The sequence below is a fragment of the Phyllostomus hastatus genome, unplaced genomic scaffold (assembly GCF_019186645.2).
Source record: "Phyllostomus hastatus isolate PE091 unplaced genomic scaffold, TTU_PhHast_1.1 phas_scaffold_345, whole genome shotgun sequence".
NCBI classification, from domain to species: Eukaryota; Metazoa; Chordata; class Mammalia; order Chiroptera; family Phyllostomidae; genus Phyllostomus; species Phyllostomus hastatus.
Genome location: NW_025334024.1, coordinates 14,660,234 through 14,674,341, shown reverse-complemented (window position 1 = coordinate 14,674,341; position 14,108 = coordinate 14,660,234). Strand labels below are relative to the sequence as shown.

At 49.0% G+C, this 14,108-nt stretch overlaps 1 protein-coding gene across 1 annotated transcript in view; it reads left to right on the top strand.

The window, feature by feature from the left end:
• The first annotated feature begins 12,738 nt into the window (after positions 1-12,738).
• Positions 12,739-14,108, top strand: part of ZFHX3 (zinc finger homeobox 3) — a 233,856-nt gene continuing 232,486 nt past the window's right edge. The window contains exon 1 of the mRNA XM_045818414.1: positions 12,739-13,056. The gene's annotated coding sequence lies outside the window, so the exon portion shown is untranslated. The remainder of the gene's footprint in view (positions 13,057-14,108) is intronic.

Here is a 14,108-nt window from a genome sequence, read left to right as displayed (position 1 = left end):
AACCCTCCAAAATCCTAAAGCGGTTTTCTCCCCCTAGTCTTGACTGAGAAGCTGCATGCTCTTAAGAGCATTGGAAAATCTCTCAAAATGAAGAATTCCTTTCTGATCAAACAGATTCCATGATTAATTCCCAAATTCCTTCTAAAATAAATAATCCATCTAGGCTGGGCAAAAAAAAGTGTTTCCTAAGAGTGAGTTTTAGTGCACGCACTCTACCTGATGTCACAAGGTGCACTAATAATGCCTTTAAAAACATAAATGTTATTTCCACATTTGTTTGCAGATCACTTAAAGTGCAAATTACATTTTATTTTATTCTAGTCATTGTAATTTCAGTGGTACTAGTTCATATTTAGAACTTACATAAATACATACTTGTCATTAAAAAATCTATTGCAGTAGCAGTGAAGCTAAAGCTAGGATTTGAAAATGGGGGGGGGAGGGAGAGAGAGAGAGAGAAAGAGAAAGAGACTTGTTCTTCCTGCGTTTGTTTGCTTGCTTTTTGGAGGTACCGTACACCCGCCTAAGTGATGGCTTTGATGTACTGGGAATCGGTACAGTAGCAGGGTCCCTGGCTGCTGTCTTTGATTCCAGGGATCTCCTTTGGGCTCTGGTGGGATGTACTGCTCCTAGTCTTTATCTGAAATCCATCCTCTCATTTCAAGCCCTTTGGCTTCCAGACTGTGCTCCAAACTCTTAGAGGTAGCTGTAAGACTTTTTTTTTTTTTTTTTTGGCATTAGGGAAGGGGTATGTAATTTCCCCCCTTTCTCCACTCTAGACCTTTCCTCGCTATTTAAATATATTGGCTTTCTTTCTTACGAATTTAGTCTGAAATTATTTTTCACTGCCTTTATTACATCCCTGCTTTTGATGGCAAAATAGCTTCCTGTGTTTTGAAAACATCTGCTTTCCAGGTTTTACACGAGAAAATTGATTTTACTTTTCTCTTAACTCCAGAAAGGTAGAAAGTTGGACTTGTTTCCAAGTGCAACTTTTCCTTTTCTTGTCTTTCTTTAAGTTATCCCCCTTTCAATTCTGAGTCACTTTCCCTCTTTGATTTCTTCTAATCATCACTCTCCTTTTCCCCTCTCCTCCTAAAGAACTAGAGAAGATTGAGTTCGTCTTATTTCAGAAGACAAAATTAACATAGTATATATATATATATATATATTTGTCTACTCTATGGTACGTGTTAAAGTTTTCTCCATATTTTCTTTATTTGCCCCCTGATTAGAGGGGAGGTAATTTCCCTCCTTAAAAAAATCTCAGATTTGCAATTTAAAGTGGCCTCTAAATCTCTGCTGCTTCTCTGCTCTTTCACTTAAATCTTTGCTTTAAGCTGCCCCACTCCGTTACTGCCCCCCCTTACTCCTCTCTTCTTTGAAGATGCGCTCTTCCTATTTAATTTAAACATTGCCGCATTTGCCAAAAAAAAAAAGAAAAAGAAAGAAAAAGAAAGGAAATAAATAAAGAAAAGAGAGAGAAAAAAAGAAAGAATCTTTAAAAAAATCTTAGCCAGGTTCCTATTGTTGCTTCTCTGCATTTCACTTCTCGGGGTGTGTGGGTGTGTGTGTGTGTGCGCGTGTGTCTCGTGTGTGTATGTGTTTTTAATACATGCATAAACTTTTGGTGCCTCTCTCCCTCTTCCTGGGCTCTTCTCCCATCCTCTCTTCCTGCTCTCCTCGCCCTGCTCATCACTTTCCCCTGGTTTTTTTTTTTTTTTCTTCCCTTCCTCCCCTCTGCCTCCCTCCACCTCCCCCTTTTCTTTTTTGCTGAATCTTATTGATCCAGAAGGTGGCTAATTAGCCCTTCCCGTCGTGCCTGGGTAATGAAGCACATGCGCACTGAATTAATCACAGCCATTTTTTGCAGGAAACTAATTAGCAGAATAAAGATCCAAAGACTTTTTTTTCTTTTCACTCATCAGCTCCCACTTCCAGCGCGTCCCCTCCGACCGCTGCAGCCGCCGCCGCCTCCTCCTCCTCCTCCCGGCCGCCGCCGCCGCCTGCTTTGCATCCCAATTACAGCCTAGAGCCGCTGCCGCCGCCGCCGCCGCTTCTCCTCCGCGGCCCCTGCCCGCTCCGGGGGCTGCAAACTCCCCGCCAACCATGCTGCTCGGCGGCAGCGGCGGCGGCGGCTCCGGCTCCCCGGCCGCGGCCGCCTCCCGCCCCGGGCTCCGCCGAGCGCGCTCCAGCTCCGCCGCCGCCGCCGCCCGCAGCGCGTCCTCCGTCGCCGCCGACCCCTGCCAGCCGCCGCTGCTGCCTTGATGGGCTCCGCGGCCCGAGCGCCTCTTTTCGGGATTAAAAGCGCCGCCAGCTCCCGCCGCCGCCGCCGCCGCCAGCAGCGCCGCTGCAGCCGCCGCCGCCGGAGAAGCAACCGCGTAAGTGGCAACTTTTCCCTCTTTTTTTTTTTTCCCGCCGCCGCCGCCGTCGCCTGCTCCTCCTCCTCCTCCCGCTGCCGCCGCCCGGACGCGGGGCTCCTCGGGGCGCCCGAGCTGCTTTGCATGGGGCTCGTCCTGCCCCCTCCCGGCTCCCGCGCCCGGCCGCCGCCGCCCGCGCTCCCCGCGCCCGCGCCCTGCTCGCTCGCTGCGTCCCGCTCTCCTTTCCCCTGCGCCAAACTTTCTCTTTCTCTTCTTCTTCCTCCTCCTCCCGCCGCCGCCGCCGCCGCCGCCGCCGAGCCCGGGCCGCCCCCACCTCCTCGGCCCCCGCGCCGCCGCCGGCAGCCTGCGACCCCCGGGAGGGTGGAGGCGCCCAGGGCGAGGCCCGCGCCGCGAGTTTGGAGGCGCCGCCGGGCTGGGCCGGTCAGGGCGCGGGCGGAGGGCGGGAGGGCGGCCGGGGTCCGGGCGCCGAGACAAAGGCGGCGGCCGGCGGGGGGGTCCGTGGTGGTGAGCTCCCCCGCCTCCGCCGCTCCCGGCCCCCAACTTTGCCCCACCCGGAGAGGCGCCCGGGCCCCGGGCTGAGCCACCGCACGGGGCGCGCACCCGGCCAGGAGCAGTCGCCGCCACGGCCGCCGCTGCTGCTGCCGCTGCCGCCGCCGCCGTCGCCGCCGCCGGCCGGCCGGGCGCCTTCCACGCCAGGGCGCGAGCTGCGGGGGACGCGACCGCCGGGCCAGAGCCGCGGGGTCCGAGAGGGGGCGAGGCGGCCGCCGGACCCTCTACCTGCGCGCTCTCCGCCCTGCCCCACTGGCACCGCCGTGAGCGTCTAGAGGGGGCTCTGCCCTGGACACTAGGGGCTCCCGGGGGCTCGGGGCTGTGCCGCTGGCCAGGACTAGACCTAGCCGGGCCGGCCTCTTTTTGGCCGGCCGAGTTGAGAGACGTAGGATTCCTTTTCTTTCTTCTTTCTCTTTTCTCTTTTTCCTCTCTCTCTCTCACTCGCTCGCTCGCTCTCTGTTTCTCCCCCCTTTATTTCTCTCTCTCTTTCACGAGAATCTGGAATTGTTTACGTTCTGTTCCCCACTTTCACCATTCCTCCTGCTCCACTCCTCTTTTCCATGTATTTTTTTATTAGATGCAAAAACCATGTTCCTGAATTTTACATTATGCATTTTCACGTACATCTTTTTGCATATCTTTTGGGGAGTAGATCTGAGTGTATTTTATGCAGTGTATATAAATTGTGTATGGACTCTACTCGTAGGCTTTTTGTGGAACTATTACATTTTAAAAATACATTTTACTTTGCAAGTTAACCTTTGGCTTAGAATCTGACTTTTGAAAATGTTGTACAATTCCTTAGACTGTGGCAAATTCTTTGATTGCAAGTGCTTTCAAAAATCACCCACTCTTAACTTTTACCCCTTGTTGCTTTGAAGTAGGGTAAATATGACAATTTTTATTGGTCTCAATTATGGAAACTTGATCTAAGGACTATACGCAAGAAGGAAGCTGACGGCCTTTTTCTGGCCTCCGGTTCTTGTGACTTTTAAAAGGGGTTTGTTAAGTACCTTTAAAGAATATGACATACGGTGATCGCTTGGCTGTAATGCAAATTACAGGACATAAATTCACTTTGGAATTTAAAAAAGAGACTTGAGTCCTTTCAGTGGGGACACTTGAGGATTTATTATGTTTTTTAAAAAATTACTTTTTCCCCCCTACTTTGGAAGAATGGCCAGTTACAGAGCAACTTATTTGGAGGTCTTTGGAGAGAGGCTTGGGAACTGGGAGAGAGGAGAAGATTGATCACGATCTGCATAATCGATAGGGCAGTGCGCTGTAATCGTGTACCTACATTTACTGTAAATTTCTACAATATGTGCAGCGTGGGTACTCCAGTGCCTTGCTCGGCTTCTTAGAGCAGATTTAGAGGGAGTACAAGCAGATATTATTGCCCAGCCCTTCAGAACAATATAGGGGAAATCCTCTCTGAAAGTGGTCCATTAAGGAAGACCCATTTCGCTGTGCCTTTTTGCAAATCTGTTTACATGTGGGGGTTTCAGGTATTGAACCCTTAAAGTGTAGGTGTCCTATAGGTCAAAAGAAGTAGAAAGTATTGGGGGGTTAGGAATGGGAATTTGCCTACCGGGGCTCTCTTCAAATCTTCTAATGTTGGTTTAGAGATACAAATAAGAAAGAGTAATACACCAGATGAAGCAGTGTCAAAAGTAAGGATTGTTCCGTGTGTGTGTGTGTGTGTGTGTGTGTGTGTGAGAGAGAGAGAGAGAGAGAGAGAGACAGAGAGAGAGAGAGACAGAGAGAGAGAGGGAGAGAGGGAGAGAATGAGAGAGAATACAGACACGCTTATAGTCAGGCTTGAAAGCTTGGTGGTAGGTGAATCCATATTTGGAGATGATTTTGAAATAGTCTAGCAAATGGTGCACGAACAGGATTTCGTAAAAAGTGTACACAAAGTCAGTTTTGAAAGGACTGTGGTTTGGGGAGATGAGGTGTGGGCAGGAAAACCCACTCTCGGGCCAGCAGCCTTCCTCTGTCTGTGTTTCTCCTCCCTTCCCCCTCCTGAGTTTTAGTTTTTAATTACTTAATGCTGAAACGCACAGGGCTTATATAAATATTTGCAAATGCTCTTTCCTATTGATTTCTCTGAATAAACTGCCCTGCTCAGGTCCAGAGAGGAGGCAACGTAGGTCTGTGGACTTTTTAAACATAGAAAGTCTCTGGAGGAGGGTTGTCTGTGCATGCATGTGTTTATGGGTAGAGACGTAGATTTGAAGATGTTGGGGCCCCACTACCATGAGAGTTCAGGCTCTGGGTAGTGTGTGCTGCGAAAGCGGGGCTGAGCTGGCCCTGTGGCCTGGCATTCCTGACGTGTGTGTGTGTGTATGTGTCTGTATGTGTCTACGTGTGTGTCTACACTGGGAGAGTTTGAATACATGTGCACTTACACTCCCCCCCCTTAAATATGGAGTTTTCCAGGGCTTGGCGATTGCTTTCTCTTCAGGGTCACATTGAGTTCGAATGTGACCCAAGGTGCAGGAATCCTGCGATGGGGAAATAAAAGAATATACAGAATTGGGGTCAGGTCAGCTGCTCAGAGGCCAAAACCCCTACAACTGCTTTGATTTTGTGTGTGTATGTGTATGTATGTGTATTTTAGGCTCCTCCCGCCAGGTTACAAATTGTGTCCCCCCCCGCCCCAGGTGTTTGCTCTGTAGTTTAAAGGCACCAGAGCCTCTGCCTGCAGAGATGTCTGCTCCCAGCAAGAACAGAAAACCCACAATACCGAATCCAAAACAAAACAAGGGAGGAGAGGGAGGAAAAAACCCCTATTGAGTTCAGGCAAATAAGGTTGGGTCTCCAGATCCGATTACAAAGCAGCTTTGAATATGCAAGACAGCACACAAGACCAGTTAGTCCAGTTACAACAAACTATTGAGAGAGAGAGAGAGAGAGAGAGAGAGAGAGAGAGAGAGAGAGAGAGAGGAAGGGAGAGAGAGAGGGAGAGAGAGAGGGAGGGAGGGGGAGGAAGGAAAAGGCATGTTTAGGTCGTAATTTGTTAGTACAAGGAAAAGAATCCCACACAAAGCTGCCTCTTTTCTTCCCCCTCCCTTTGCTGGCTTCACATGCGATTCACTTACCCTTTTCCAATTCGTTGACTATATAGGTTCTTTTATTAAAATCTTTTGGGTTTAGGGAGATCGCTGCGAGCAACACATTTTCTGTATTTTTCCCCCTTTATCTGAGAAGAGAGTTGGCAGGGGTTCTGTGGTTTGCAGTTACACAATATGTTATCATGTTTTTAATCACTAAATCATTGCAGTGGTTATAGATTTACAGTCTTGGGGTATTACAGAGAAGAGCAATGGCGGCTATATCTATGCTTTTAAATTACACCAATGTAAACTGAGTGCAGCAGCTGTGAAGATGGTCGGCAGACTTCAACCCCCCACGCCCCAGCATCTTAGTTCTTTTTCCTTCTGTGATTTTTTTTTTTTCCAAATTGTTCGGCTTGCTTAAAATAAGCTATTCCTCCTCTCCTGGATCCTTGGCTCTTCGGTCCTTCCACCAAAGAAAATGTTCATTTCAGACCCTTAACCCCAGATAAGCTAGAATTCAAACTCTGGAAATACAACTCTGGATCAGAGAGCGTAATAATAAAGTGGATTTCCTAGGAAATGCTCTTGGTTTCCATACTGACCTCCCGTACAGGGGTGGAGGGCTCACTGCAGATCCGGAGCAGAGGGAGGCGGGAGGGAGGGAAGGCGCTTGCCTGCCTGGAACCTCTACTGTCCTGTCACTGCGAGCCCACTTTCAGCTTCTGTTTTTCATATTATTATGTAACAGAATCCTTGGCAGCATTAAAAATTCAGTATTACAAGCTGATTGTAATGCTGCCTCATTAGACAGCACTGTCTGGCCTTGTATTAAGTGAAACCCAGAGCATGGCTTTTAGATTATAAACACCAATAAATATTAAGGACGGGGGGGGGGCAGAAAGTCAGCTGTGTTTTTGGCCCCTTCTGGTTTTGTATCCCCTCCCATCTTCCCTCATCCCCCGTCCTCCCCCCTCCCTGCCATGGTAACTGTTATCTGTTTTCTTGGGATGCTGATGTGTTGACCCTGGTGACATTTTAGGAGGGCTTTTTATAGAGTTATCGTGTGTACACAAAAGGTTTGGAAGTTTGTTTTGTTTTGATCTGCAATAAACAGGTCCTTCACTTTGCTGATGTCATTTCCGTTCATATTTGAGTTGTTTATTGTGCTTCTTCACAGGGCCCTCTCATCCCTACACCCACCTCGCTTTCCAGCCAGAGCCCGTGGCTGCCTGGCGAAGGGGGGACACACTCCTCAGCTGCCAGATCTGGGTTCAAAGGCTGAGAGTTGCATGTCACGGCCTCCTCTTTGGGTTTGCCCGCTGGGGAAGATGTTTCCGTCTTCCAGTCTGGTTGAACACTGCGACCACTTGCCCTGGTATGTCCATGGCACGCAGTGATTCATCTCTGCTTCCTTTCTCTGAAGCCCCCCCAACACACCCCTTGTCTGTGTCTTTAATACATCATTATTTCCACTTCCCCATGCACTCCCCCCACCCAAAAAAACCAGCCTTGTAATGATGACTTTGATTCAGTTGCATATCTGAAGCTGGCATTAGCAACTTCACGCTGTGAAAAAAAAAAAAAGAAAACGTTTCCAGCCAGGCAATGCCCACAGCCTCCCCACCATCACCTTCCATCCCTGTTCAGGATTTTTTTCCCTGCTCTCTGCCTTTTTGTAGACATAAAGGCCGTTCTGGTGTTACTAAAAATGACCACAATGTCCAGTGTCTCTTATTTCCATGTGATCTACATTGGGAATCCCCCCTCCTCCAAAAATAAAAAGTAGGGTGGGGAAAGGAAGGAGGAAAAAACTGACTGTAGGCTCTCAAGGCTTTCCTCTAATGGGATGATGGGTTTTAGGTTAAAAAAAATATTATTGTTTTGTTCTTTCAGGTTTAGAAATAATAGAGAGAAAGGGAAAAGCAGTCATTAGGAAGTTCACTGAGCTGCTTTCCAACTAAGACGGGTGAAAAATGAACCTGCATTGACACTTGGCTCCATGTGAAAGCCCCAGTAACCTCTCCCCCCTTCCGTGGCCCTGGCCTTTTGTTCCTGGAGAATGGAGCTAAGGTGCTTTTTCTCCCAGACCAAAGGCAGCAGGCAAGGAGTCCCCTTGTGTGCGCATCGCCTTTAGATGGCCTTCTCATGGTTATTGTCAATGCAGACTCCCCCAAACAATTGCTCCAGGGAGACACAAAAGCAAAAACATTTGTCCTATTTTTTTAACCTCTTTGTTTTAGGTTTTTTTTCATCCATTCTTTAAATTTCACAGTTTCTATTTGTCTGCAGAGAGACAAACGGAACAGCATGAAGCACATTTTACCGTAGGCCTCACTGGCGATTGGAACAGCCTCAATAGAAATCCAAATTCTAAAACACTGGCTGACTTGGAGGATATGTGAAATTTCAGCTCGGGGCTCTTAAGTCAGATTAGCACAGATTTTTGAACAAAAATGCAACTAAAATGAGAAGATAAGAAAATGGGATTCCAGAGTTATCTGGGGGAAGTGTGAAAAGGGCCGTCTTTTGTTTATTTCTTAGAATCCTGCCCCAAGAAGTGGTCACTGGATGGGAAAGAATTGCAAACCCAAATGAAATTCTTCATTCACAAAAATCAGGTCCCAGTTTGTGCTGCTGGTAGATGATTTAATTGATTGTTTTAATGCACGTGTAGGGGAACTGTTGGCACATACTGTGGAATTGATGCTGCGTTGAGATTAAAAAAAACCCCCACAAGATTTATATAAAGAGGCCATGTCCCCTCCCCCTTTTCTTTCCTCTCCTGTTTCCTTTTTCCTTTCTTCTGCCTCCAGCCTGCTTCCCCTCCAAGAATTCAGTGGTGTCAGGCCAGTGCAAAGGGATGTGTCCGGAATCTACCCCTTCTTCCTGGCCCCAAACAAAGCGTCCTTCTCCTGTGCTGTGTGGACCCTGATTGCGATGCTGTCCTTAAGCATCTGTCTGCCTTTTCATTAAAATTCTCAATTTCAAGGTTTAGAAACACAAATGTAAGAATCCCCCTGGGTATAAAAGTCTTGCATGGCAAATTCTCTTTGCCCTTTCAGGAATAATATTTTTGTTTAAAGAAAAAAAAAGAAGAAAAAAGAAAAGAGAGCAAGCTTTTTACCTAATGTCTTAAAGCTGGTGTAAGGCAAGTTATTTTTTGTCTTCTTAAAACTTGGGCTTTGTAACTTAAAATTAATTTGGAAAAGCTCTTTCCACTCACTGGTTTAAAAAAAACGGTTACTCATTTGTGTCTGTCTTACTGTGTGCCCTGGCAGATTCAGGGTCTGAGCTGAGGAGGGTGGGTGAGTGTGCTAGGTAACATTCTGCCACTGACGATTTGAGGGGGGATCACTATGTGGAATTAGCATCGTAGTGATAGATGGAGGCCTTGAGGTTTGTATCAGAGAAGTGCGAATCAAAACATCTGTGTGTAGGCCTTGGCCCAGCAGCCAGCAGTGGTGATGAAGGTGAGTGTGGGTTGTTCTGAGGAGAGCCTGCCGTCTGTCCAGTCCCCAGGAGGCCAGGCCGCCCCTAAATATAACTGACTAGAAATGATGGGGTGAATTCAGGGCATGGAGTACAGTTCAGCTCCAAATGTTTCCATGTTTATTTCTGGGATTTTTATTTTATTTTATTTTATTTTATTTTATTTATTTTTTTGCTCTCTCTGGCATTTTTCTTTGTCAAAGCCTCAAGGCTATTTAAGCACTAGTTTTAAAATCAATGCGTATGTATAATTTAATAAAAATAGGAGGATCTGGAAGAATACACAAATCCGCCTAAACCCAGTTGTGCTGTGAAAATAGAACCCAGGTTTAGCGAGAAGTCAGAATGCTGACATTCACTGTATCTTAGCTCAGAGATCATATTTACCTTTGCTGAAGTGAAAGGATACAGCATTGGTGAGTGAGTCTGTATGTGGGGAGAGAGAGGAGCTGGTTGGCTCGGTGGGGATCATTGTAATTTACCAGCCCGCTAAGCATTAGGGGGGCTGGCCTCTGTCTTGGAGAGTGGGTAAGGGGAGGAGTAGGGAAGGGGGTTAGCATTCCCTGATTTATTTTTAAATATTTATCCTTTCGGCTGTTGCCAATTACGCTTTCCAGATGAGATGAGACTAGTTATGGAGAACTGGAAGGGAGGAATTGCCTTTTCTGAGAGTGGGTTTATTTGTCAACAGCGTTCAAGACAGGGCAGTGAGAGTGCCGGGCTGCCCCAGGCGGTGGGCTGATCTTCAGGCAGCTGCCCTCAGAGGAGCCAGGGCCTCCCAGTGTCGGAGGACAGGATTTGCAACATGTATTTCAGAGAAACTGTTGATTCCATTTGTAAGTGCAAAAGTTGTAAATATCCTCTGAAGAGGTATTATTTTTGTTAATGATGAAAATAATTTTTAGTGGAGGAAACACCCCTAGCTTTTGTGCAATCCTTTATATTCATAATGGTGCGGAGGCCACAGACTGCCTGCCTGTGGGTCCCCTGTTGAATTTTTGCCTGTGACAAAGGCAAGCTTGACCAGGCCTCGCCATGTAGGTAGCTGGTGCCAGACTAAGAGAAAGGAGAGGGACCTTGGGTGGCTCTTAGTTCTACTTGCCAGGCCTCTGAGGTGCAGGAGGCGGGTTGCAGTGTCTGCTTCTTGGGACATTGGCAGTATCAGGGCAGATTCCCTTGGGGCCTTCGTCCCAGCACTTCCTCATCCTTACTATTTTATAGCTGGTGTTTTTGGCTTTCTAGCTTTTATTTCACTGAAGATATTTACCTGTAGGCCCACAAGTCAATGTCACCAGATTGCAAGGTTGTCCCCTCTTAATAAAAGTTAGAACAAAGCAGCAAAATTAGATTTCCAGGGAGTAAAACATTTTCTGATGGTCTGTAGTTAATCTTATGGGCCAGGGGTTGCCGCTTCCAGGTGAGCAACAGAGCCCGGAGCCTTCCCCCTCCTGAGGTTTCCGGGGACATCTCCTCTGTGTGGTGTGTGCCACATTGCTTGCGTTATTGCTAGCATCATCATCTTTATGTATTATTCATAGTCACTTTTTCAATTAAATTATTAATTGGTTTTCTTTAAGGTGTTCTCAACTCATGTGGCTAATATAAATGTGTGTTTTGAAAACACCACCTGTTCTTGGGCTTGAAGTCAGGTGGTCTGGAAACAGCTCCGCAGTGATCATACTCTGCTTTATGAAATCATCCTCTACTTTCCTTTTTCGCTCCCCCCCCCCCAATCCCCCTCACTCTCTCATGTGTGACAGAATTTGGCTTGTGCTTTCCTTTGTCCCTAATCGGACATGATTCCCTAGGGCAGTCTTTTCTCCCAGGGCCCTAGCTGAAAAAAAAATTTGGGGGGGGGGAGGGGTTTTCTGGACTAAAACAGAAAGAGGGGTTGTCTGTCTCCAACAAGTTAGGTATTTACATCAATTTGAACCCAAATTACATTGTGTAAAATGCCTTCTACATGGTGACGTGATAGTTTTCATCAGCCAAGCATCCCTTTTCCTCCTGCATCAATGTGTGCTTAATGCTAATACGATTCCATACACACAGCTCTTCGCCTTGTGAGCTTATTATATTTCTAACACTTGCATGGTTCATTATTGTGCAGTCGGAAAGGACTCTCAAGGCTGTGAGGCCAGCCTGGGTGGGTGGCTTTCAGAAAGGGTAAAAGCAGGTGCCTCTCTGTGCTGAGAGAGTCTGGAGTAAATTCAGACTGAGCTCGGGATTCTGGCAGGGAGGACAAGGGACTTCCGGTGAGATTTCTGTGGCGCTCCCTTTGCGTATCAGAATGGAAAAGGTGAACCTGGGGAGATATAAAAGTGTCCGGCAATTGCTTTGACCAACTGGGGTGGCCTCCTGAAACCTGACCTGGGGGGTGGAATCTCCCTGTGAAGGGCATGATCTATGCCTGGGCTGAACCTCCCTGGCTTTATAAAGCAAGTCTTGCTAAAGAGACTTAATTGCAAATTGAGACTGCTTTTCACTTCTTTTCTTCCTTTTTCTCTCCTTTCTTCTCTCTCATTAAAAACTCTATCCTTAAACTCTCAGTGGAGAGCAGGGGATGTTTTTGAAAGTTTCTGCAGCTGAAAAACAGAAGTGCTCTGTAAAGCAGTTAATAGGATGGGTGTGTGTTTCAAATAAATTCCTGTCCACATTGGCTAATGTGCCCATGCTAGAGTGGCTTGGCCGTGACGTGGTTGGGGCCCGGAGACCGATGGCTCCGGTTCGAAGACCCCAGGCTCCGTTTCGTGGCGGAGGGCGCGTCCCTTTCTTCTCACCCGCCTCTAGGCCGGTTCCTGACTTTTGATGAGTGAGGGGTCAGCCCCTGGGGAGGGCCAGGCTTTGTTCCTACCGGGCGGGTTCCGGGGGAGGTGCAGGCTGAGCCTCTCAGGGCTCCCGTCCCCAGGCGCGCGGCCCGGCCTGCCCGGAGGCCCGTGCCCGGAGCGCGGCCGAGCGCTGGGGCCTCTCGCGCCGGCGTGTGTCCCCGTGTCCCCGCGGGCGCGGCCACTGCCGCCGCTGAGCACCCGGCCTGTGCCGGGCACGACTGTAGATGTCAGGCTTTGCCCGGGGAGCCGAGCGGTGGCGGGGCTGTGAGTTTCAAATTAACCTTCCGCTTTGTTGCTGTGTAATGTGGATCCCTGAAGGCCCCCCGCCCCACCCGCCCCCCTTCCCAGGGCGGTGAGCGCTGCAAACTGCGAGTGGAGCTTCATTTACATAAAGCGATTCCGGGAGAGCAGCCGAGCCGGCGGCGGGCAGGCCAGGGACAGGGACGCCAGCGTTGCGCCCCTTGGGTGAATCTCCGCTGTGCGCCTGGGGACCCTCCCTCACGGGGAGGGGCCACTGCCAGGCCGGGCTGCCACCATGAGTCCCCCTCCCCTGCCGGCGGCCCCCCTGCACCTAAGCAGAGCTACTTCGGAGCCCCGGGGGCAGCGGGAGGTGGGGAGAATGCCGCCTGGGGTGGGTAAGTTTGGGGCTCGGGTGCCGCTGGAATTTCCCATTGTCGCGCATGCCCCGGCCCCTGGACCTGCAAGTGCCTCCTCCCTCCGGAGGTGTGCGGAGCCTTTGTGTGCCAGGTGAGTGGAGCCTCCTCCCCCGCCGCCGGCTGCCCGCCTGGTTCGCGCAGCCGGCCTGGAGCTGCAGGCAGGTGCTGCAAGTCTTGGCTGAACTTCCCATTCTCTTGGGGCGTGTGGGGGAAGGGCAGGCGGGATGCACTTGAACTGCTAGATCCAATTGGAACCTACCTGGGGTGAGAGCCTCTACGTGCTGCTGGGCGCCGAGTAAAGCCCTTCCTCCTCTCCCTTCCATTTTCTCTCCTCCCTCCTTCCTTATTTTGCTTTTGGATTAGTTCATGCTTTCTGAATACTTGCGATGCTGGTGTCATTTCGAAGTCTGGGTTCCTCCGTCTAAAAATGCATCCTTTTCAGCCCCAGAGAAGGCACTTGTCAGTTCAAATCAACGTGAAAAATGTGCTTGTTGTGGAGCAATTAAAAGGAGAGTCAGGGGTTTGGAGCTTGGAAGCACCTTTGCAGATCAGCTGGACCCCTCTCTAATTTTAGTTTGTTCGCACCCCGGAAAGAACCAGCGCAGCATTCATTTCCGCAGGGATGGGGGTGGTGGAGAGGGACAGCTGAGATGTTTGTCCTGTTACAGGGGCACAAGGAATGCCCAAGTTAGGTCTGCAGCAGGAAAAAAGTAATCATTGTAGGCTTAGAGGGAAAAGAACTTTCTGGAAAATGGTCCTGTCTGCTTTAGACATACCTGAGCTATAATGATGGGAAAAGCCCTGGAGGGCAAAGACCACAGCTTTTGCCTGGGGTAGTATGGGTGCATTGCTTGGCACATGGCAAACCAGGAGCAGGAGAATCCAGAAGGGCCACCCCTCCCCCTCCCCTTTATTTGTGTCATTTAACTGGCCTTGAAGACTCTAAAACCATGGACAGATAACCTCAGAGAGGACAGAGTTGGGCACAGGGAGAAGGCCTCTCCCGTGGACTGGGCTTTCTGGGTGGAATGTATCAAGACAAAGCAAGGAAAACAAACTTAAACCTTGAAGGTAGATAGTGAGAAAGTTCCATGTCGTCTTATTTCGTCCCATGCTTTGAGATCTTTGGAGACACATCACTAA